This window comes from Eptatretus burgeri, chromosome 8 (genome assembly GCF_056783735.1).
Source record: "Eptatretus burgeri isolate ZD-2024b chromosome 8, Ebu_testis_v1, whole genome shotgun sequence".
NCBI classification, from domain to species: domain Eukaryota; kingdom Metazoa; phylum Chordata; class Myxini; order Myxiniformes; family Myxinidae; genus Eptatretus; species Eptatretus burgeri.
Window position 1 is genome coordinate 48,607,992 of NC_140968.1, and position 24,074 is coordinate 48,632,065.

Here is a 24,074-nt window from a genome sequence, read left to right on the forward strand (position 1 = left end):
ATGATTTGCCAGCAAGTGATGAAACAGGTCTGGTAGCTGAGGGGGTGTACAGCATTGGGATTCTCATTTCTGTAATATGTGTGAATGTCTTTACAGTTGGAGAGGAACTCTGGGAAGTGTTCAAAACAGTGTAGCACTTAATTTTTGTTGGTCTTATTGGGTTGCTTTATGCAGCTACTTTGGCTAGAGGAGTGTGCGAGGGGTCAATCATTTAAATATATATATATATATATGGAAATTTGGTTGTATATACACAAAATATTCATTCACAACCAAGTTTGCATGAAAGCATAAATACTTTCAGTAAAAACATAAATCATTAATGAATGTATTATAAATAAATAATCTGTTGTGGTTTTGTATTAATACAATGTCAAGCCTATAAAGTATTAGAAACGAGTTAAAAAAAACTTTATACCAACTTTCAAAGAATGCTCTGACTTTCAGTGCTGCTGCACGGATTTGTCAATTTTGTGCTGATATTTTCTCTGTAATGTTAATCAAGAGTTGATCAGAAAGTCTTTAGATTTTTATAGGGGTAAAGAGTGTGATTGTGTGATTAAAAGATTAATATGCTTGTCAATGAATTCTGTTTCAAAAAAAAAAAATCACTTTTGATTAATCGAGGAACTGCACAAAATACTTGAGTGCTTGGATGGAAACACTCCTGTTGTTTGGAGTTGCAATTTTTGATCATGGCTTGAACTCATGAAAAAGTCCGTCTTATTACTATCTTCAGTTTTGTTCACAGACCATGTGTGGCAGAGACTAGCACAGTTAACACCAGAGCATTCCATGTGCCTTTCGGCTCCTGATACATCATGGCTCACAATGACAGCGGCCCGTTCTCCATCCCTTCTCCTCTCCCGCCGTGCCTGGCTGCGTCTCAAAGGGGTGCTGCTCCCCGGGATGATGTATGGCCTGGAAGCTACCGAAGGTGAGGTGGGGGACAGAGACGGGGCACGACCGCACCCTCAATGGAAGGCCTCGCATGACAATGCCTCCTCAGACAGGCCCGAGATCGAGCCTGGTCCGTCCCACATAGCCTGCGTCCTACTCCAAGCCCCCTGGACATGTGCTGGCTTCCGTTCTGCACACAAGCCTTTCATGTGGTACTTACGGAAATTCTTCATCCTTTTGTGAGATTTTGTCCATACGACTCAACCAACGATTCCATTGCTTAATATAATTTGTCCAAATTACATTTATAATGTCAAACACAAAATCAATAGTTACAAAATGTCGCCGAAGTCGTGCTGTGTCTGTGCAGTCAAATTTTGAAAACTCTCATAAAATATTTTTTGGACAATGAATCCCTTATGATAGGTTACTAAGGACGATTGATCTTTCAGGAATAATAAGGTAAAACAGACCTCTTGAGGAATTCCAAATACCCTGGGCGAGTTGGGCTGGTCTGTAAATGGTCATACACTGAGACCCAAAATATAGTAATCTCATGAAAGCATCCAAAGGGAAATGCATTCCTTCGTTTATATTCCCTAGAGGTTGATGACATTACACCATTTCTTTATAAATGTGTGGCCAGCACATAAAAAGTCAAGACAATGAACAAACATATTTTTCTATGTTTATTTAATCTTCATTTATAACCCTTTTACAAGAATCTTAATTTTTTTTTACTGAGCAATCACTCATCTTTCATTTTCCCACTTCTATAATATGTTTGGTCATTGACTTACTGAACCTTTGTATATACTGAGCAATAATGTTATGATTTTGAAGGTGAAATGTGGGCAAAAAAAATTCAACATACATCAGAAATTGAAGAAAAGCAGATGGCTCCATCAACATTTTGATCTTTGCTCACAAATAGAGCAAATACTTACCTAAAAAAAAACAGCTCTATTCCAGGTTACTTGGCATTTTCCAGAAAGTAATGTTTGTCAGTGTGTGTTGCATTTCTCGACCTAAATAGCAGATACGTGTTTCTCCCACCCCCGACGATGACCTGTTGTGCAAAGAGGTCTGTAAAGAACGGACAAGCTGGGGGTGAAAGGGGGGGGGTTAGAAGCAGGGGTGACACTCCCAGCCTCCAGGCCTTTGGGTAATGGTAGGTGATCGATCAGCAAATGCAGTGTAGCCTCACAGAAAAGCCGTCTGTGCTGAGAGCCATGTTGGAATCTGCCTGAACAGCACGAAATGAGTCTGCAGGGTTTTGAGTTGGGCCTTCCGCACCAGGATATGAAATAGAAAAAAGAAGGGGGCATACGTTCATTGGGAAGAGTGAAAAGCTGCAATTGTTTGTGCTTGCCAGCAGTCCTTCGTGTATTTTCACTCGAGCTCTTTGTCTTTGCTCTCGTATTTTACATTGCTTCAAGGCTCATGAGGAAGGTTATACATAAAGCACATCACAGAGAAGGACATTGGTAGAGATCAGTATTACTTTTACATTAATAATTACAAGGACATTCATAGACGATGGAACTATCATTTCATTTCCTCTGCCACCAAAGGTGGACGGAGGTTATGTTTTCATCCCTGTTTGTCTGTGTGCAGGATATCTCAAAAGGTTCTGGACGGATTCGGATGAAACTTGATGGACCAGTTGGGTATTTGACAAGGAAGAACAGATTAGATTTTGGTGAAGATCCTGATCCGGATCCAGATACTGGAATTTTAAAGTGATTCTTCACCATTGAGTGATATGGGTAAACCGATATACTGTATATGTATGTATATATATATATATATATATATATATATATATATATATATATATATATATATATATATATATATATATATATATATATATATATATATATATATATATATATATATATATAGCACGATATCTCAAAAAGTTCTGGACTGATTCAGCCGAAACTTGTTTGACAAGTTGCGTGTGTGACAAGGAAGAATAGATTAGATTTTGGTGAAGATCTGGATCCGGATCCGGATACTAGAATTTTTAAGTGATTCTTTCCAATTGAGTGATACGGCCAACCCGATATATATAACACGATATTACAAAAAGTTCGGGACGGATTCGGACAAAACTTGATGGACAAGTTGGGTGTGTGACAAGGAAGAATCGATTCGACTTTGGTGGAGATCCGGATCCGGATACTAGAATTTTTAAGTGATTCTTCACCATTCGGCGGAATGCTTTGGATCCTCAGGTCCTGAGGTCAAATCCCGTTCAGCTGTTGAATTAATGCCAGGTGGGGTTAACTCGGCCTGTCATCCTTCCGAGGTCAGCAAAATGAGTGCCAGCTTGCTGGTATACTGTGTCGGAGTGGCGACCCGTCCAGGATTGTGCTCAATAGCCAAGGAGACTGCTTGTGCAGCACCAACGCTCTGCACAGAGTATGGTCCCAATCTCCTCCTCCTCTTCACCATTATGTGATATTGTGAAACCAATATAGAACATGATATCTCAAAAAGTTTGGCATGGATTCAGACAAAACTTGGTAGATGAGTTGGGCGTGTGATAAGAACAAGTCGATTCGATTTTGGTTCAGGTCTGGGTGCAGATCCGGCCTATCAATGGGAAATTGTTCAGCCTGGCAGAGATATGCACTCGACTGAGTGCCCTTCTAGTTGTATATGGGATAGAAACCTAGGATCCCAAAATCATGAGCAGTGTATTTAGAAGGAAATACTAAACTGACAAACTTAAATTCAAGCTTTTACTTATTTTTCCCCCCTCCTCTTTTATTGTTGTTTCCTCTTTTCTATTCATGCTCAGGTGATGTCAATGGGTCATGTCTTTATGAGATGTATTCTTGACATCCATTTAATTTAGTGTCACTCAAATGAAACTCAAATTAAAGTATTTTTTTATTAAATCAGATTACATTTTGGAACTTAAAGATTTCAGTGGGCAATTCAAAGCAATTGCAGCATTCATCCAGGATAAATCAAAAAAGAATTTACATTACTGTATATGAAGAAGTGGATTCAGAGAATAGCTAAGCAGTAGCAGGATATCTCAGGGACACTTACGTTTGAGATATCTAGTATGTGTTTCATTCCTGATAGAATAGTATTCGTATATAAATTGAAACCTGATATTTTTCAAGTATGGCATTGCATCACATAGTATACTATAATTTTGGAAGGTGCATTAAGCCATGTGATGTGCCTGATAGCACCTGACCTGTGGATGCTTTATCCAAGTGGATGTGGCCAAATGTAGAGGCATCGTGTGTTTGGAAAAAGTATGTCATTGTGTGTCAAGTTTCAAGTTGTTGCCCTAATTAATTAATCCTGGAAAGGCAATGACAAACCACCCAGCACAACCCCTGCCTAAAACTGCTTCAACAAGTCCTAAATTTTGTAAAACACATGGTTTAAACTCACATGTAAAAGTCAGACATAAATAACCTAACAAATCTCATTGGTTTCACAATGTTATTGACAATGCATCACAAGCCTTGGTCAATGGCAATTTCATATCTCTTACTTCATTTTCATGAGCATAGGTTGAACACAAATGCGAGATGATCTGGGTTCTCCTGCAACCAGAATTGATAGTTTACATGAGTTAAGTGAAAAGACTCCTGCATGAGATTTTGACAAATGTGAGATTTTTTTTGATTTCACAGCAAGCCTTGCAGTGAAGGTCACATTCATTTGTTTACAAAACTGATAGGATGGTTGCTATTGTTTTGCTTCAGATAATCTGAACGATTGTTTAGAGATTTTTATACCTCCACACCAAGGGTGCCGGAGGCATTATTTTATCAAAAAGAAGAAATGCAAGAATATTAAAGCATGGATAATGTAGAAGCATACCCTCTCACGCTGAATGTGGATTCAATGTTTACATCAACTCAATACTTGATTGGTCAATGTTGTGACAAATTCCACCCATCCAGCTTTGGCTCACTTTGGAAAAGAGTGTAAAATAAATCAGTGGCATTATTAAATGCCAACTAATTTGGGTTGGCTAAATTAACACAGAAACACGGTATCGGAGACAGCAGGGTTTTCAACATTGGTTGAGTGTTACATGGAAACAAGGCATTTCAGGGCCCACTGTGCCTTAATAACAGACAAGAACCTTACTCTCACATCTCCGACCACTTTCTGATATGTTGGAAGTTGAATTGTCTGCCATGTTTCACATACGGGGCCCAAGTTAATTTAAGTTTTGTGGCTAATATTGCTGAGACCAAAAATGATATTCGAACACATCTCACGGACATGAACATGATGCACCTCTACTGTTTCAATATTTTGAGGCCACAGGATATACCTTTGTTCTCCCATACCAAAAAATGCTGTGCATTGGCCCCACTGATAAAAGTTTCTCCCACTCTTTCACATTGCAGCTGCTCTTACACAGCATTCCACAGAATGTCCCCACCATATTTCCGCAGGGCGCTGTGATTTGTTCCCACCATATTTCCGCAGGGCGCTCTGTGATTTGTCCCCACCATATTTCTGCAGGGCGCTCAAGGTCTGCCAACAACCCCGTTTTGGTAAAACTATCAAAATCACGAATCACTGCTCACCTTCACTCTTTCATTCCTCTTTTTCCCCACCTTTGGAATAAACTCCCTCACTCTGTTCAATCCCATTCTTCCCTCCAGGCCTTCAAAACAGCTGTTCACCACCACCTCTTATCATTCCCCATCCAAAACCTCGATCTCTTCTACCCCCGTTAATCCACCCCAAACCCACCTCCTTCAAATTCCCTGCTTTCCTTCCTGAAAGTCCCCGTAGTGTCCATCTTGTATACCCCATGTTCCCCACCCCATCAATCTCCCTTCCACAGATCTCCTAATGTCTCTGTTCCCCACTGTTTTGTCCTTCCCCTCTTGTCTCATGCCCCCCCCCCGCCCCTTGCGCTGCATTGTGTGTTAGCTCTCATACGAGCCTTGTCAAGGTATACAAAAAAAAAGAATGTAAAGCTTGATTAACTATACTGGTGCTTGCTCGACATCCTATTTACTCCCCAAACTCCATCGTCGTACCATGAAGGTTTGATGTGATAAGAGTTACGTGTGTTCGGTACCTTGTTTCTCTGAAGCAGGAGATGATCGGCAGAAATGGGCATGACTCAACCCCACATGTACAGAGAGAAATTAGTGCTGGAACTCACCAAGTTGATGATGTGATATTCCAACCATCCATCCATTGGGACCATACTCTGTGCAGAGCGTTGGTGCTGCAAAACCAGACTCCTTGGCTATTGGACACAATCCTGGAAGGGTTGCCACTCTGACACAGCATACCAGCCTGCTGGCACTCATTTTGGTGACCTCGGAAGGATGACGGGTAGAGTCAACCACACCTGGTATAAATTCAACAGCCAAGTGGGGTTTGAACTCATGATCAGCGGATCCCAAGCCCACCACCCTAACCATTCAGCCAACACCAGGCATGAAGTGATATTACTGATTGTCAAGTCTTTACTTCCTGGCTATGCCACCTCCTAGGGCAGTTGCTGTAGCATTCTTCAAAGCAGTGCTTTATATGCCGCAGATGAATATCAACCAGTTACATGGTAAAAGCACTGCCAAACGACTGCTGCAGAATCAAGGATGTTACCAAACTCACAGAACCCCCTACTCTGAACAAATAGTTTGTACATGAGGGACGGTAAAAATGCTTTCCCATAAGTTCCAGAGTCAATAATACGACTTCCATACCAATACCAATGGCATCAGGAAATTCACTCACCGCTGGTAAAAAAAAAAATGTGAGACACTCGCTGTAAACTATATAGAAAGAGAAAAACGTCGATGCCAAGTTTGTCTGGTGTAAGACCATTCCTTCATTGTTGGGGAAAAAATATGTTGACCTATTTCATACAGTACTGCTTATTTATTACCCTTGCCAAAGGAGAGGGTATTGCATTGAGTCCGTTTGTTACTTACGAAATCTAACGATTTCGTAAGTATATTGATGACTTCCGTTTCTGTTTGTTTGTTTGTTTGTTTGTAGGCACGATAACTCGAGAACGGAAGAAGCTACCAATGTCAAATTACACCACGTGATTCAGGAGGGTGGTGGCTAGCACTGATTAGATTTTGGTCAAAATCGGTCAAAGGTCAAGGTCACAGTGAGGTCAAACTTCCAAAACATTCGATTTTTGATGGTTTGGTACAGAATCATCGTAGAAACTTCTGGTTTGCGTCGCTACCTTCACGAGAGACAGCTTTTATTAGACAAGGTCAGAGGTCAAGTTGACGATTTCGTAAGTACCAGTCTATGACTGCTTGTTTGTTTGTTAGTTTGTTTGTTTGTTACTTACGAAATCTTAAGATTTTGTAAGTATATTGATGCCTTCCGTTTCTGTTTGTTTGTTTGTTTGTTTGTTTGTAGGCACGATAACTCGAGAACGGAAGAAGCTACCAATGTCAAATTACACCACGTGATTCAGGAGGGTGATGGCTAGTGCTGATTAGATGTTGGTCAAAATCGGTCAAAGGTCAAGGTCACGGTGAGGTCAAACATTCGATTTTTGAAGGTTTGATACAGAATCATCGCAGAAACTTCTGGTTTGTGTCACTACCTTCTCTCAAGACAGCATTTATTAGACAAGGTCAGAGGTCAAGTTGACGATTTCGTAAGTACCAGTCTATGACTGCTTGTTTGTTTGTTTGTAGGCACGATAACTCGAGAACGGAAGAAGCTACCAATGTCAAATTACATTAAATTCATGTGGAGAAATGGAGTATTTTTGCTTCGCTCGATGTTACGAGTTCGTTTTAACTTCGATTTTAATTTTGTCTTCGGTTTTTGCGATTGCTCAGGACAATTAAAACTCGGTTGTTGAAATTCTGGTAAAAAATCGGATGTTTTGGAGACGTTTTAAGATTGTATAAAAAATATTTCACTCGACGCGTCACGGTTCATCACATGATGTAGTGCGCTCGAGCAGACGTGTCGTTGAGTCACGTAAAGCTTTTCCGTGTGCGCGCTGACGGTGTTTTCGATAAAGATGGTGTTTAAAAGTCATTTTTTTTTTATCCCAGTAAAGGTTATCGTCGCATGCCTGACTCGTTGAGCTGTCGGATTATGCAAAGATTGTTGGTGGATTGCCGAATATTACGGTTTTGTAACTTTGATAAATAATATTAAATAATTGCGTGGAGAAATGGAGATTTTTGCTTCGCTCGACGTTACGAGTTCGCTTTAACTTCAATTTGAATTTTGTCTTCGGTTTTTGCGATCGCTTCGGACGCTTAAAACTCGGTTGTCGAAATTCTGGCAAAAAAAAAATCGGATGTTTTGGAGACGTTTTAAGATTGTATAAAAAATATTTCACTCGACGCATCACGTGTCGTCACGTGATGAAGTGCGCTCGAGCTGACGCATCGTTGAGTCACGTAAAGGTTTTCCGTGTGCGCGCTGACGGTGTTTTCGTTAAAGATATCATTTTTTATCCCAATAAAGGTTATCGTCGCATGCCTGACTCGCTAAGCCGTCGGATTATGTAAAGATTGTTGGTGGATGGCCGAATATTTCGGTTTTGTGACTTTGATAAAATAATATAAAATAATTGCGTGGAGAAATGGAGATTTTGCTTCGGTCGATGTTACGATTTTTGATGGTTTGGTACAGAATCATTGTAGAAACTTCTGGTTTGTGTCGCCACCTTCTCTGGAGACAGCTTTTATTTGACAAGGTCAGAGGTCGAGTTGATGATTTCGTAAGTACCAGTCTATGACTGCTTGTTTGTTTGTTTGTAGGCACGATAACTCGAGAACTGAAGAAGCTACCAATGTCAAATTAGACCACCTGATTCAGGAGGGTGATGGCGAGCGCTGATTAAATTTTGGTCAAAATCGGTCAACGGTCAAGGTCACAGTGAGGTCAAACATAATTCCGTAAATTAATGTGGAGAAATGGAGTATTTTTGCTTCGCTCGACGTTACAAATTCGTTTTAACTTCGATTTTAATTTTGTCTTTGGTTTTTGCGATCGCTTTGGACGCTTAAAACTCGGTTGTCGAAATTCTGGTAAAAATCGGATGTTTTGGAGACGTTTTAAGATTGTATAAAAAATATTTCACTCGACGCGTCACGGGTCGTCCCATGATACAGTGCGCTCGAGCAGATGCGTCGTTGACCCACGTAAAGGTTTTGCGTGTGCGCGCTGACGGTGTTTTCGATAAAGATGGTGTTTAAAAGTCATTTTTTATCCCAATAAAGGTTATCGTCGCATGTCTGACTCACTGAGCCGTCGGATTATGTAAAGATTGTTGGTGGATGGCCGAATATTATGGTTTTGTGACTTTGATAAAAATAATATTGAAGAATTGCGTGGAGAAATGGAGATTTTTGCTTCGGTCGACGTTACGAGATCGTTTTTACTCGGATCGCAATTCTGTTTTCACTTTTGGTAGTGGCTAAGTATGCTAAAAACTCGGTTGTCGAAATTCTGGTAAAAATCGGATGTTTTATGAGATTTATGTCGGGTGTCGTATCTGAGGCTTAACTGAAGATTATGCTAATGATGGGAATTGTAACACACGACATTACGCGCTCGTTTTGAAGTCAATTTCAATCCTGTCTTCACTTTTGGTAACGGTTAAGTATGCTTAACACTCGGTTGTCAAAATTCTGGTAAAAATCGGATGTTTTATGAGAGGTTTGGTACAGAATTACCGTAGAAACTTCTGGTTTGCATCGCTACCTTCTCTCGAGACAGCTTTCCTTAGACAAGGTCAGAGGTCAAGTTGACAATTTCATAAGTACCAGTCTTTGACTGCTTGTTTGTCCATTTGTTACTTACGAAATATAAAGATTTCGTAAGTATATTGATCACTTTCGGACTCTGTTTGTGTGTTTGTAGGCACGATAACTCGAGAGTGGAAGAAGCTACCAATGTCAAATTACACCACGTGTTTCAGGAGGGTGATGCCTAGCGCTGATTAGATTTTGGTCAAAATCGGTCAAAGGTCAAGGTCACAGTGAGGTCAAACATTCGATTTTTGATGGTTTAGTACAGATAACTCGAGAACGGAAGAAGCTACCAATATCAAATTACACCACATGATTTAGGTGGATGATGGCTAGCGCTGCTTAGATATTGGTCAAAATCGGTCAAAGGTCAAAGGTCACAGTGAGGTCAAAATCCAAAAAAAAGTTATAACTCGAGAACGGAAGAAGCTACCAATGTCAAATTACACCACGTGATTCAGGACGATGATGGCTAGTGCTGATTAGATTTTGGTCAAAATCGGTCAAAGGTCAAGGTCACAGTGAGGTCAAACATTCAATTTTTGATGGTTTGGTACAGAATCATCGTAGAAACTTCTGGTTTGCGTCACTACCTTATCTGGAGACAGCTTGTATTAGACAAAGTCAGAGGTCAAGTTGACGATTTCGTAAGTACCAGTCCATGACTGCTTGTTTGTTTGTTTGTCTGTTTGTCCACACAGAATTTTTGTGTTTGTCTTCACAATCACTTTTGTCGGATTGAGATGAAATTTTCACCATTGGTGCAACTACTCATGTGGAATGTTTTAATGATAATTATGACATCATAGGTCACGTGGTGTGGCAGGCATGTTGGAAAAATGGAAAAACTTTGGGCCTCTATCTCTGAAACTGCACCAATACAAGGAAAAAATTGAAACTAGGCACATGGCAATACTCCTCATATGGAATAAGTGTGATTTTTTTATGACATCATAATTGCATATGTAGAATTGTTGAGTCATCTGGGGATAAAATCATTCACAATTTTTTTTTGATGATGTCATCAGTCACATGATTTGGCAGCCACATTGATTTTTTTTTTTTAAACCTTCAAATATCTTCTTCTCTGAAATGGCTGAACCAGTCATCAATGCCAGTAGTTAAAATATGGCAGTTCTAATTTTGTCTCTTATTAATTACGTAGCAAACCAGTACACAAACGCCACACAAAATATACCGCAACACACCACACAACACACCACACAAGCAGGCTCTGGCGAGGGTCTGCAATCTTTTATTGTCTTTTTCTTGTTTCCTAGTGTTTTGTGTTGATTTGCTTCCAAATAATCTAAGCTTTCTCTTGATATGTGATACATAGCAGAGAAAGCTTTATTCCAACACAAAACTACCAGTCTGAGTTGATGACACAAAATAAAAAAATACAAGAATAGAATGGTTAAAGTTATTTGCCGTAAAGGATCATGGCGCTGATGTTTCAAGCTTTATGCTTTGTCCGAGCAAAAGGAAAGTTTTGTTGGCCTGTTTAGCATTCTCTTCTTTACTGATTGGTTATGATGCTGGGAACTCAAGTTCAAATCTGGTATACTCTTGTTATTGCCCATTATCTACTAATTTCTTTGCAATTCACATGATAGAACACCAATGTTTTTATCCTGTATGCAATTTGTGTGCAAGCTCCTCCACGAGCCTAGGATTAATGTCCAAAAAAAAAGAACAAGCAAAATAATGATTTTTTTTTTAATGCGCCCTCATCGGCAGGACTGTTGAGACTTGCAGATCTTTTTTTTTTCAGAAACAAAGCACAAGGGCTGATTTAACTTTCAATTCATACTTAGTTTCAGTCATATTGGCAACAGCTCCAGAGAATCACCATCAGAGAAGGCAACCCAGCTCTTTCCAGTAAACTTCATCAGAGACTCATTCACAGGATTTGAATAGCCAAAAACAAGTGATAGACTTAAAGTAAAGTTAAATAACTTTATACCCTGATAATAACAGTTCCTTATGGCAGTTTTATTTTCAGCTTAAATGAAGCACTTATCTTTTAAAACAAGAGTTAGAGGTGTCTGTTGGACATATATAGCGTCTCGACTGCAACAATTGTAAAATAGTTGAGAAGAGAACATATTTGGAAAATGCAAAATACAGGTTATAAAAGAAAACAACTCCGAAAAAAAGAAAAGATTAGTGTAGAATGAATTTCATTAAGTACTTGTAAAGCTGTTCTTCATAAGTGTAATTTGTCTTTATGTTTGTGTTTAAAGTTTTCAAAACTAGTGAAACTTTTGTCAGTCATGTTACAGGAAAGACTTTTGTTGTTGATTACTTGGGTTTGTTGGGATACAAATCAAAGCTAGTTATTTACCTTCTCTCCTGTAGAGATTGTGGCTTACAATATGTAGGTAAAACTTCACAATGTTTGCATCACCATTTGAATGGACATTGGTCTTGTGTGTCTTCTGGTGTTAAAGGAGAATCCAAACGCAATTGTTTTTTTTCTGAAAACCATTGAGAATCATTAATCATGGTCTGATTTGAAGGAAAAAAAATGAATGTTTTTTTTTGCCAATCACAAAGTGTCGATAAAAAGCCCTATAGTGTAGATTTACAAATTTGCAAGCGACGTCATACCCTGAAGCCATATTGCTCTGAGCGGTGGCTTTCATAGAGAAACTGTGTATGCTGAGCTCGGATTCAGACAGTGATTCCACTATCATCAGACTTAATATATATAGTCGTCACAAACTACTCCAAAGTGATAAAGCTTTAAAAATGCAGATAAAATGTGAATAACTTCGATTAACAGAAAATCAGCTGGCTTCCAGTTGCATAAGTATGCAAAACCCATTGCCTAATTAATCCGACATCACTTCAGGGGCAAATTATATTTTTTGAAAGTTTAAAAAATAAGTGTAATAGGTTTCACCTGCATGTAATCAGTGGTTTTACTTAAAATTTCAGCTCCATCACTTATCTAAGGAGTTTTAAGGTGCAACTCACTTAGTCAATCATCAAGGCAAACATGAAGACCAAGAAGTGCCAAAGAAGTCACTCATAAAGTGGTAGAGAAGCACCCTTTAGGAGAGGGTTATAAGAAAATTTCAAAGTCACTCATTATCCCTTTGAGTATGATGAAATCCATTGTTAAGAAGTGGACAACCTATCTTACCACCAAGACTCTTCCCAGAGGCCAGAGCAGGTTGCCTATCCAAACTCAACAATGGGCAAGCAGGAAACTGGTTCAGGATGTCACTGTAAATGCAACAATGACTTTGAAAGATCTGCAAGGCTCTTTTGCCCAAGATGGCAGTCAGTGTTCATCAATCAACAATATCCTGTTCCCTTCACAAAGCTGGCCACTATGGACACTAGACAGGTGGCAAGAAAGAGGCCATAACTGAAAAAAAATGCATCTTAATGATACTGCAGGCATGTTTTTTTGAGTGGAGAAAGGTTTTGTGGTCAGACAAGACAATAATTGAACTTTATGATCTAAATTCAAAGTGTTACATCGGACGAAAGCCTAACACTGCACATCACCCGATCAACACCATGCCTACTGTCAAGCATGGTGATGGCAGTCTCATGTTCCATCCATCAGGACCATACTCTGTACAGGGCATTGGTGCTGTCTAAACAGACTCTTTGGCTATTGGGCACAATTCTGGACAGGTCACCACTCCAACACAGGATACTCGAATGATTCAATCATCCCAGCAAGCTGGTACTCATTTTGCTGACCTTGGAAGGATGACAGGCTGAGTCAACCCCACCTGGTATTAATTCAACAGCCAAGCAGGATTTGAACTCAGGATGCTAGGATCCCAAGCCCACCACCCTAACCATTAAGCCAACACTGGTCTAGCATCATGTTATGGGACTGCTTTTCATCAGCAAGGACTGGCAAGCTTTTCAGGATGGAAGGGACAATATGGGTGTGCAAAGTACAGGAGAATCATTGATGAAAACCTGCTTGAGTCAGCCATGAATCTGAAACTGGGCAAGAGATTCACATTTTCAATCGGGCAATGATCCAAAGCACAAAGTAAAAGCCACACTGGAGTGGCTGAATAAGAAGAAAGTAAATGTTCTTGAGTGACCCAGTCAAAGTCCTGACTTAAACCCAATTGAACATTTCTGGTGAGACTTGAAGATTGCAGTCCATCGATGATCCCCAAACTTGGCAGAACTAGAGCAATTTTCACATGAAGAATGGGCAAATAAGTCACCATCTCACTGTGCAAAGCTGGTAGAGACCTACCCACAAAGATTCAGAGCACTCATTGCTGCAAAAGGTGCTTTCACCAAGTATAAAGGGCTGAATACATTTACAACCAGTGAATTTTGATTTGTACATGTTTTTTGCAGGTATTCCTGACATGTAACCTCCTTCAACTATAACAGCGTTTCGTTTGATCTCTACAGTTATGAATAAAAAAGTTCTTTTGGAATTTTTTTTCTACATCATTCGCAATTCATCTCAATGTGGCATTATTGGTAGGGGGTGAATACTTTTGTAGGCCATTGTAATACTTCCACATACATTCCATGGCAGGAACTTCAACACCTGGATGAATGGTCATTTTCATATTCTTATATTCCTGGATCAATATGGTATTTCTGGATCAATTAAATAATTATGGAAGAAGGTAAAAAGAAACAGCAAGTAGGGGGGAGTTCATGCCTCCAGGTCTGGAAAACTCTGAGTTTCCCCACCTGGCCTTGGTGGGCCTTTCCACAGCCACCACCATGACCCGCATCTCCGAAGCACAAAGTATAGAATCACCCTAAAGCAAAAATACAATCTGGGACACTTGTTGAAATGCAAGAGATGGAGCAGGGTATTCTCAGTCTTCTTATTGATTTCCATTCCAGCAAGCTGTAGGCCTTTTGTGAGACCACAATGCCAGCTCTCCTATCTTTCTCTTTCTTTTGTTTTTCGAGGTGATTGTATGCGTGAACACTTGTACGTGTGATTGCATAATTTATAATACAGTACTTGCATTTATTTGAATGCGAGCTCTTTGTTCGATGCACTTACTTATTACTTGTGATTCATAAAAAGTCATCAAGCAATTGGTTTTTGAGAAAATTGAAAACCCTTTAGTTCCAGGTAACTGATTAAACGAGACACGAATGGTGAGCAGAACTGATGTCTTTCAGATGGTATTCTGACATGCTTTCCATTACACCAGGGTCATCTTATAAGTTTCAGTGAGTAATAGTTACTGTATGTGATATATTTTTACTTATGGAGTATAAATATATTTTGTAACATTTATGCATGACTTTCAGGAAAATTAATTATTTTTAATTAACTGTAAGTTGTTAATTGTTTTCGCATATATTATGCACTTTATGTATCTTTTACTCTCAATTTCACTTTTTCTCTACCTGTCTATGAGGAGGTGAATTCTTACAAATTGCTTTTGAATAAGGCTCACTTGCCTGTTCCTGAATGGGTTTGAGGGTAGAGAAGTAGCAAATGAAACCTGAATCCTATCCAGGTTCCTCCTAATGTCTCCAATCTTTGGTTATTCAGGTTCCTGATATCTCTAATGCAGTATTTGATATTTTATTTGATTAAGTCCAGATTAATGCATGTAGGAAAGATAAGAAAGGGATGGAAAAAGAGAGTCACAAACAAAAGAAAACTTTTTTTTTGAATGGATAAATACAATTTGGAAAAATAAATTATTTTCTAAACCCTTTTTGTTGAATATACAGCATCTCCCTCTCACTCTCCCTCGTTTTTCTTGCCCTCACATTTCATTCGCCTCTATTCCCCTTAAGTTCAGTTCACCACAAGCCTTTCATGATTTGTGATGTCGATTTTATTTCTTATTTTCTTTGTTCTTTTAAATTTAATATGTTCAACATTGTCATATCTTTTCAAACATAAAGAGCCACAAAGTCTCATCGTCTACAACAGTATAGATTTATCAATAACCTTTACATCAGTCACTCTTACAAAACAAAGGACAATCATCGATGAAGACGAAGGTGGACAAGGCGTAGCAAATTGCTATGGAGACACACGGAGAAAGTTTTCGCAAAACTGCAGTGTAGGACAGCACAACATTCAGACGATTCTGCTGTTGCATTATTTTAATCATTCATGCCTAGAATCCTTAAAGAAGATGTTACACAGAATGTGCAGATATGTCATGCTCATGCTGCCTTCGAGATTCATACCATCCAATGGGGTTATGGGGCATGTAGACATTACAGGTTGCTGCGTGTAAATACTGTATTGTAAAATATTATTCTGTTTATCTGCCATTAGTGTGAGGTATCTTGGTGGTAAAATTGAGAGAAGATGTGCTAAAATCGATCAGATGAGGTCCACGGTTTCACACTATTTGAAGAACATACTCAAGGAATAAGTGATGACGATATGAATCAATATAAATCATATATTTAACATTTATACATCTTTGCATTGTGGAAAATAAATTATTATTGTTTCTGTAAAAGAGTTAACCCGATGATCGATTATATCTATTAATTGTCGAGCTCGAGGCCTTGATGAAACTGCCCCGTCACGATTTTGCAATGTTTTACAGGAGGCAACGTGCGCGTGCCTTTTGCTGCATGTCAGTGTGGCTTTATCAGGAAATGCTTCCAGAATGCTGATTCAGGATGATTCCCCACCACGCCTAACGCTGTGGGAACATAAAGCTATAAGCTAGCTCTCAGTGCACGGCTTGGGGACGTGCAGTCCTTGCTGTGCACATGAGTACACTTGAAACATCGTACAGCGATTTTTAGCCCAAACCCAAAAGCTGGATTATGTATGTGTGCATATAATGACAATGATAATGTACATTACACTTAAATGTAATGATCATTTATGAGGATAGTATACACCATATCAAGCCATGTAGAATTTGTCAGCCGATTAAATGTTAATAATGCTAATTTTCACACTTAATAGGCAAAAATATTGGAGTATTGAAGCTTGTTATGAAATAGACTAATCATAATTTGCAGAAGATTCCAATTTTTAAATGGCTTTAAGAAAATATTCTCTCAATACGGAAGTGCTCCGTATTGAGGTTTGGGAAGGTCAAAGGAAAAAAGAAAATCACAAAACTTTTTTTTAAATCAGAAATTTCCTGAAAAATCTAATACTTGAGCCTTTTTTATAACAGGAGAATGTTTCAGAGGTGCATAGCACTATACTTTTCATATGCAGTATTTTGAAAAGGGATGGGAATTATCCCATTGACCTATAAACCATTGATGAATACACTCTGGTTTTCAGAAATTTTATATTCTGGTTTTGGAAGTTACGTCTTGTCGCTCTCACCATGTCATGCTACAAGGGCCGTCCAATGAACCTACATATCTATTTATAATCATCAGGCACTGAAAGAAGTTCACAGTCTCTTGAACATCCAGGTCTCACCATCAGCCATAACCTTGACTTGTCTGCAATTAAAAAAAACAACAGCCTTCAAAACCAGCCACAGATTGGGTATCTTCCATCGTTCCAAGTAATTTCTTGAAAAAAAAAATCAGAACTACGAACAGCCTATGAGGCTTTTGTCTGTAGTTAAATGCAGTACTGCTCACCCCTGTGAGCTGGCACTCCAGCCACACATATCTCATGGACTCTGTGGAATATAATGCTCCCAACATTGTTGGCATCTCCCATAATAACATCAAAGTACAAGGCATGTTGCGCTCACATTGCAAACACGTTGGTGGCCATTGTTTTTTTTTCCCCCTCTCTTCTTCGATTTTGCTCTTGTGTTAGAATCAAGAAGAGGTGGTAAAATAGAGGACACCAATGTGTATCGAAAAGACAACATGTTATACGGACTCCAAAATTAATTACCTAATTTCAACCTTCCCTGGGAGAAATTGACTGTCATTCAATGTCTTATGATTCCATACATGAGTCACCTGAGACCAAATATCTTGGATAATTAAACCATAATGAAGCTGCATGTGTATGAAACCTTCAATTGCATTGGCTGGAGAACTGGCTTGATTCCACCAACAATTGTCAGGAAGAAAATCATACATCCGACATGTTGGTTTTCTGTGAAGTTGAAGACGCCTAAGGAAGTCTCATATTTGCAATTTTAATTATCCAAACTTTTTAACCATGATGTGTTATATATGAATATGAGCAGCAGGCAAGGTTTTGCTTCATGTACGAAAGCCGGGTTATTTTTATCTTCGGTAGTGATCGAGGCAGCAGTATGACCAATACACCGCCCCAATAAAGGGATGAGCAATTTATATGATAGATTTAGGTTTTTTGTATGTAATTTCAGTTTAGACCTAGTTGTCAAGGCCGAATAGGGTGAAAATACTGAAGGGCGACCCATCATCATCAACAAACGATGACTGCAGGCAACAATTGCAGGATCACACAAAACGGAGTTAATTCCCGGCATTGAAATGCACCCCACTGACGAGTTCTTTCCATTTGTTTTGCAACAACGTCAGTTCCCCCCAGTACAGTACAGCTCACATTTGGCAAAACAATATATAAATAAGTCTCAAGTTCAAACTGTGTGAAGAGATGCAGTGTACCTGCATGATCCAGTTTTCATATATGGCTAACTAGATGTTGGTGATTCCTGCATTTGCCATCCCCAAAATATTTGGTTCGCAGGAGCAGCAGATTCATTCAACAAAACCAAAAATGTTGAATACAAGAAAAGTTGGAAAGTATCAAATGGACAAGGCAGTTTGAGTGCACTGCCAGTCTTTGATTGCACACAAAACACTCAACACCAAAGAACCCACAGCAGGCCCGTCTCCACTGTACGAGTAGCTGTCCCCCTCGCAACTTGGGCTGGCTGGACTTCTGCTTGATCCAATACACCACAGAAGTGATTTTTAAAACTTTTTATTTCATACATAATCGAGGCTTGTGGAAGAACGACCAAATGTTTTGATTTTTTTTGTTTAAATAATTTTTTTTGCCATAATTTTTTTTTTCAAAGCAACACCACAACAAGCTCTCATGGGTGTGTGTGTGTGCATGCATAAACATGTATGTATATATATATATATATATATATATATATATATATATATATATATATACATATATACACACACATACACTACATGGCCAAAATTTAGTGGATTCGGCTATTTCAGCCACCCCCATTACTGACAGGTGTATAAAACACTGAACAACAAAAAATTTTTACTGGAGATGTGTAAAGTGATTTAGACTAATTTGGGTACGCTGATTTCAAAAATCATAACCGTTTTGCTGTATCACGTCAGGATTTTCAGTAACAGAAATATTCCCATTGCCTAGAAGTCAGGATTTCAATGAAATTTACAAAAATTCATTTATTCATTTATTTCTTTATGAATGCTTCAAAATTATAGAAATTACAGAAAAACTCCACTAGAATGTAATTAAAAATGCTTTAGGCATTTGGCTTTGCGTTTGTGCTGCTCTGTGTCAGTTTCACGATGCAGGAACCAGCAGAAATCGCCCATCATGTTCGGGTTGTGCCGCCCTTGGTAACGCGTCTCCATGAGTGAAATCTCTTGGTGGAATCGCTCGCCGTGCTCGTCCGAGACTGCTCCCAAGTTGTCAGGGAAGAGGTTCAGGTGCTGGTGTAGGAAATGGATTTTCAGGGACATCCTGGAGCCAAGTTTCCTGAAGGACTCCAGCAGCTGCTGCACTATTTCTTCATAGTTGTCCGTGCGCTCGTTCCCCAAGAAGTTGTCCATCACAGCTTTGAAGCTCCTCCACGCTGCCAGCTCTTTGGGGTTTAGAGTTGTCGGAAAAGTTTCGTCCTTCATAATCTGTCGGATTTGCGGTCCAACAAAGACACCAGCCTTGATCTTGGCCTCCGACAAGGTGTTGCCAAACTTTTCCTTGAGGTATAAAAACCCACGCCCATTCAGATCCATTGCCCGTACAAAACTTTTCATCAAGCCGAGCTTTATGTGGAGTGGTGGAAGGAAAACCTTGGCTGGGTCGACAAGGGCGACATGCTTCACGTTGTGTCGACCAGGTACATGCTCTTTTCGCTCTTCCCAATCTTTCTTCGTCCAGTGATTCTTGTCGTCTCTGCTATCCCAGAGACAAAGGAAGCACATGTATTTCGTGTAGCCTGACTGCAGCCCTAACAACAGCGCCACCACTTTCAAGTCTCCGCAGATGTGCCAGTTGAAGTCATTGTACTTGATGGAATCAAGCAGCTGCCGCATAGTCTCATAGGTCTCTGTCATGCCGAACGCGTGAGCCAGTGGGACTGAAGGTTTCTCATTGCCATTGTGGAGCAAAACAGCCTTCAAGCTGTTCTTCCCCGAGTCGATGAAGAGGCACCAGTCTGCAGGATCTTGATCACACCCAAGTTCTTTCAACAGACCGTTGATATCACTGCAGAATGTCATCGTGTCTTCCATCTCAAAGAACTCAGCCATGTCTCTGTGACGTGCTCTGAACAAGGATATCTTGGTGTTAGGTTCAAGTAGATTCCACTGCTGCAGCCTTGATCCAAGCAGCTCTGCCTTCGCCTTTGACAGCGAGAGATCTCTTACAAGATCATTTAAGTCTCCCTGGTTCAGAAGGTGTGATTCTTGAGTGTCGGGTTCAAAAGGTTCATCATCACCATCCTCTTCACCACTGCTTACAGCTATGCTGTGATCAGCTGGAGGTGTTGGAACGGGGTTCTCGTCATCATGAGGCACAGGTTTACGAGCAGAGATGCAGTCAGCGTACTTGATGTGACCTTTATTCTTCTTGTTGAAGCCGGCGATGCTTGTGCAGCAGAAATAACAATCATCATGATGATTCTGTGGCTCACGCCATATCATGGGCACCGCAAATGGCATGCTCGCGCGCTTGCCCACCAACCACTGAGTCAAGGTTGTGTGACAGCTTGTGCAGCAGATGTGTGGTGCCCAGCTCTGTTCTTGGTCCCCCACCTTACACCCGAAGTAGTGAAAGTAGGCGGCCTTCATTTTCACTGCTGTAGATATACTTCGCTGTTGATCTTTTTGGTATACCGACCACAGACATAACAGAAGTTGTCAGGATGATTGGTACAGGAACGCCTACTCATCTTTATCTGAAAGAAAGAAATATAACACAAGTTAACAACAATTGTACGAAATAGACATGTTAAAGACATATGTAAATTTCATTGAAATCCTGACTTCTAGGCAATGGGAATATTTCTGTTCCTGAAAATCCTGACGTGATACAGCAAAACGGTTATGATTTTTGAAATCAGCGTACCAAAATTAGTCTTAATCACTTTACACATCTCCAGTAAAAAAAAAATTTTGAAATTTGTTGTTCAGTGAAATCAAGCACACAGCCATGCAATCTCCATAGACAAACATTGGCAGTGGAATGGGCCATACTGAAGAGCTCAGTGACTTTCAACGTGACACTGCTACAGGATGCCACCTTTCCAATAAGTCAGTTTATCAAATTTCTGCCCTGCTATAGCTGCCCCGGTCAACTGTAAGTGCTGTTATTGTGAAGTGGAAATGTCTAGGAGCAACAACAGTTCAGCCGCGAAGTGGTAGGCCACACAAGCTCACAGAATGGGACCACCGAGTGCTGAAGCACATAGCATGGAAAAATCATCTGTCGTCAGTTGCAACACTCACTACCGAGTTACAAACTGACTCTGGAAGCAATATCAGAACAAGCACTGTTCGTCGAGAGCTTCATGAAATAGGTTTCCATGGCCGAGCAGTTGCACTCAAGCCTAAGATCACCACACGCAATGCCAAGTGTTAGCTGGAGTGGTGTAAAGTTCACTGCCATTGGACTCTGGAGCAATGGAAATGCATTCTCTGGAGTGATGAATAACACTTCACCATCTGGCAATCTGACGGACAAATCTGTTTTTGGCGGATGCCAGGAGAACGCTACCTGCCCGAATGCTTGGTGCCAACTGTAAAGTTTGGTGGAGAAGGAATGATCGTCTGGGGCTGTTCTTCATGGTTCGAGCTCGGCCCCTTAGTTCCACTGAAGGGAAATCTTAACGCTGCAGCATACAATGACATTCTAGATGATTCTGTTTCTAACTTTGTGGCAACAGTATGGGGAAGGTCCTTTCCTGTTTTAGCATGACAATGACCTCATACACAAAGCGAGGTCCATACAGAAATGGTTTGGGCGAGATTGATGTAGAAGAACTTGACTGGTTGGCACAGAACCCTGACCTCAACCCCATCGAACGTTCTCAAAGAAGAAAGGTCTTATTATACCACAACGTCCAATCATACAGCAAATCGTTAATTCGCTACATGAACTGGGCTTTCCAAAAGTTCATGTGGTTGGTGTTCTGCCAAAAATTGTATATTATGTTTGTTCATGTAGCTGCTCAGATGGAAGTGGGCCTCATCACCAAAGATTTTTTTTTTTTTTAATCCTGGTCTTCTTTGATCTGCTGGGCAAAGGCGGTGCAAAATTCGAACCTCTCCAATTTATTTCTTTCACTCCAGTGCTGCATTAACTGTATCTTGTACAGATACAGTTTCAGATCATCATGTCTGATTCTGACAATGGTCATGTGAGAGGTTCCTACTGGAGCTGTGCAAGTGGGTGTATGAACATTTTTGGAGAAGTCTGCAAAGCTGCTCTTACAACCTCCATCTTGTCAGGGGTTCTCAATGAAGATTTTCAACCATTGTCTCCTTTAATTTTGTCTTTCACACTTCCAGTGTAACTTTTCAACAATACTGTTACAGTCATCAGACTCGTCCCAGTTTCTCGGTTCAAATCTGATAAGCCACGTTAAAGCAGCTATAGTAGCCAGGTGATTCCACAGTTCTGGGTCAGATCGCGGCCTTTAATCTCCACTACCGTACCATTAGAACCACTGAATAACCAATCGAGTGTTACGCCGATTGGTGATCACATGAGTGATCTTAATATTAGGCTGAGCAACCTAAGTCATGTGATGTGATCCTCACTCTTTTTTTTGTATACCTTGTCGTGGCTCATGTGAGAGCTAACACACAACGCACAGCAAGGGGGGCATGAGACAAGAGGGGCGGGAGTGGGAAGGACAAAACAGTGGGGAACAGAGACATTAGGAGATCTGTGGAAGGGAGAGGGATGGGACGGGGAACATGGGGAATACAAGATGGACATTACAGGGACTTTCAGGAAGGAAAGCAGGGAATTTGAAGGAGGTGGGCTTGGGTGGTTTATTGGGGATTTGGATGGGAGATGATAAGAGGTGGTGGTGAACAGCTGTTTTGAAGGCCTGGAGGGAAAAATGGGATTGAATAGAGTGAGGGAGTTTACTCCAAAGGCGGGGAAAAAGAGGAATGAAAGAGTGAAGGTGAGCAGTGATTCGTGATCAATTGAGTGTTATATTTTGAACACATGAATCGGAACACGCACTTGTAGTTTTACAGTACTATTTCTCTGAATTTGTCTCCATCGCACATGCGCAGAGAGGAGCGAGTTCATTTTTTCACACGTCTGCCTGTCTAGCAGTCAAACAAGAATGAAAATCATTCCAAACAGGAAACTTACTGTTTTTAAGGACGTCATAAAGGACACAAACAACAGGCACTAAGAACGAATGTAACGTGTTAAATAAGGTGGTGTAATATACTGCGTTAATGGTGGTAAACTTTCGAGAAAAATTTCCACAACCTTTAAATTTTGAAATGTTGTTTCAACTGAATTATGTACTTAAACAATGTAGACCACAAATCGTCTTATTGACACTTTGCAAAACCTTTCGTTTAGCAGTACTTGGATAAAATATTACTGTATTTTTATATCATCTCGACCAATTAAATATTCTGTTCGTGAACTTCGCCCATGTCCATTTTTCTTTAGACTGCGTAGAGTAAGGTATTCTATGAACTCTCTGGTTTGTCTTCTGAATTTGGACGAGGACTTTATGATTCGTGCCCTTGTCGTGGTTTTCTCGTGTGACATGACCACGTTTTCCGTAGTTCACTTCTTTGTTACAAATCTTGCACTATCCCAAGCCGGGCTTTGGCGTGTTATCAAACACAACAGCACAATAAATTGTGCTGTGACAGCAAAACCAAAACCTCGTGTGGTATTTTCTCTTTCATTCTCAAGCCAGTTCCATCGCCAACGATCATTATTAATTCCTGCATCGATATTAGTCACATAGGTTTTCCGAATGAGCATGTCATTTCTAAAATGTGCCATCTTCCTCCATATGCCTGGTGTTGGCTCAATGGTTAGGGTGGCGGGCTTTGGTTCCTCGGGTCCTGAGTTCAAATCCAGCTCAGCTGTTGAATTAATACCAGGTGGGGTTAACTTGGCCTGTCATCCTTCTGAGGTCGGTGAAATGAGTGCCAGCATGTTGGTATACTGTGTCGGAGTGGTGACCCATCCAGGATTGTGCCCAATAGCCAAGGAGACTGCTGAAGCATCACCAATGCTCTGAATAGAGTATGGTCCCAATCTCCTCCTCCTCCTCC

General features: G+C 40.2%; 1 pseudogene; it reads left to right on the plus strand.

The window, feature by feature from the left end:
• Positions 1 to 821: 821 nt before the first annotated feature.
• Positions 822 to 24,074, plus strand: part of LOC147021696 (uncharacterized) — a 52,329-nt pseudogene continuing 29,076 nt past the window's right edge.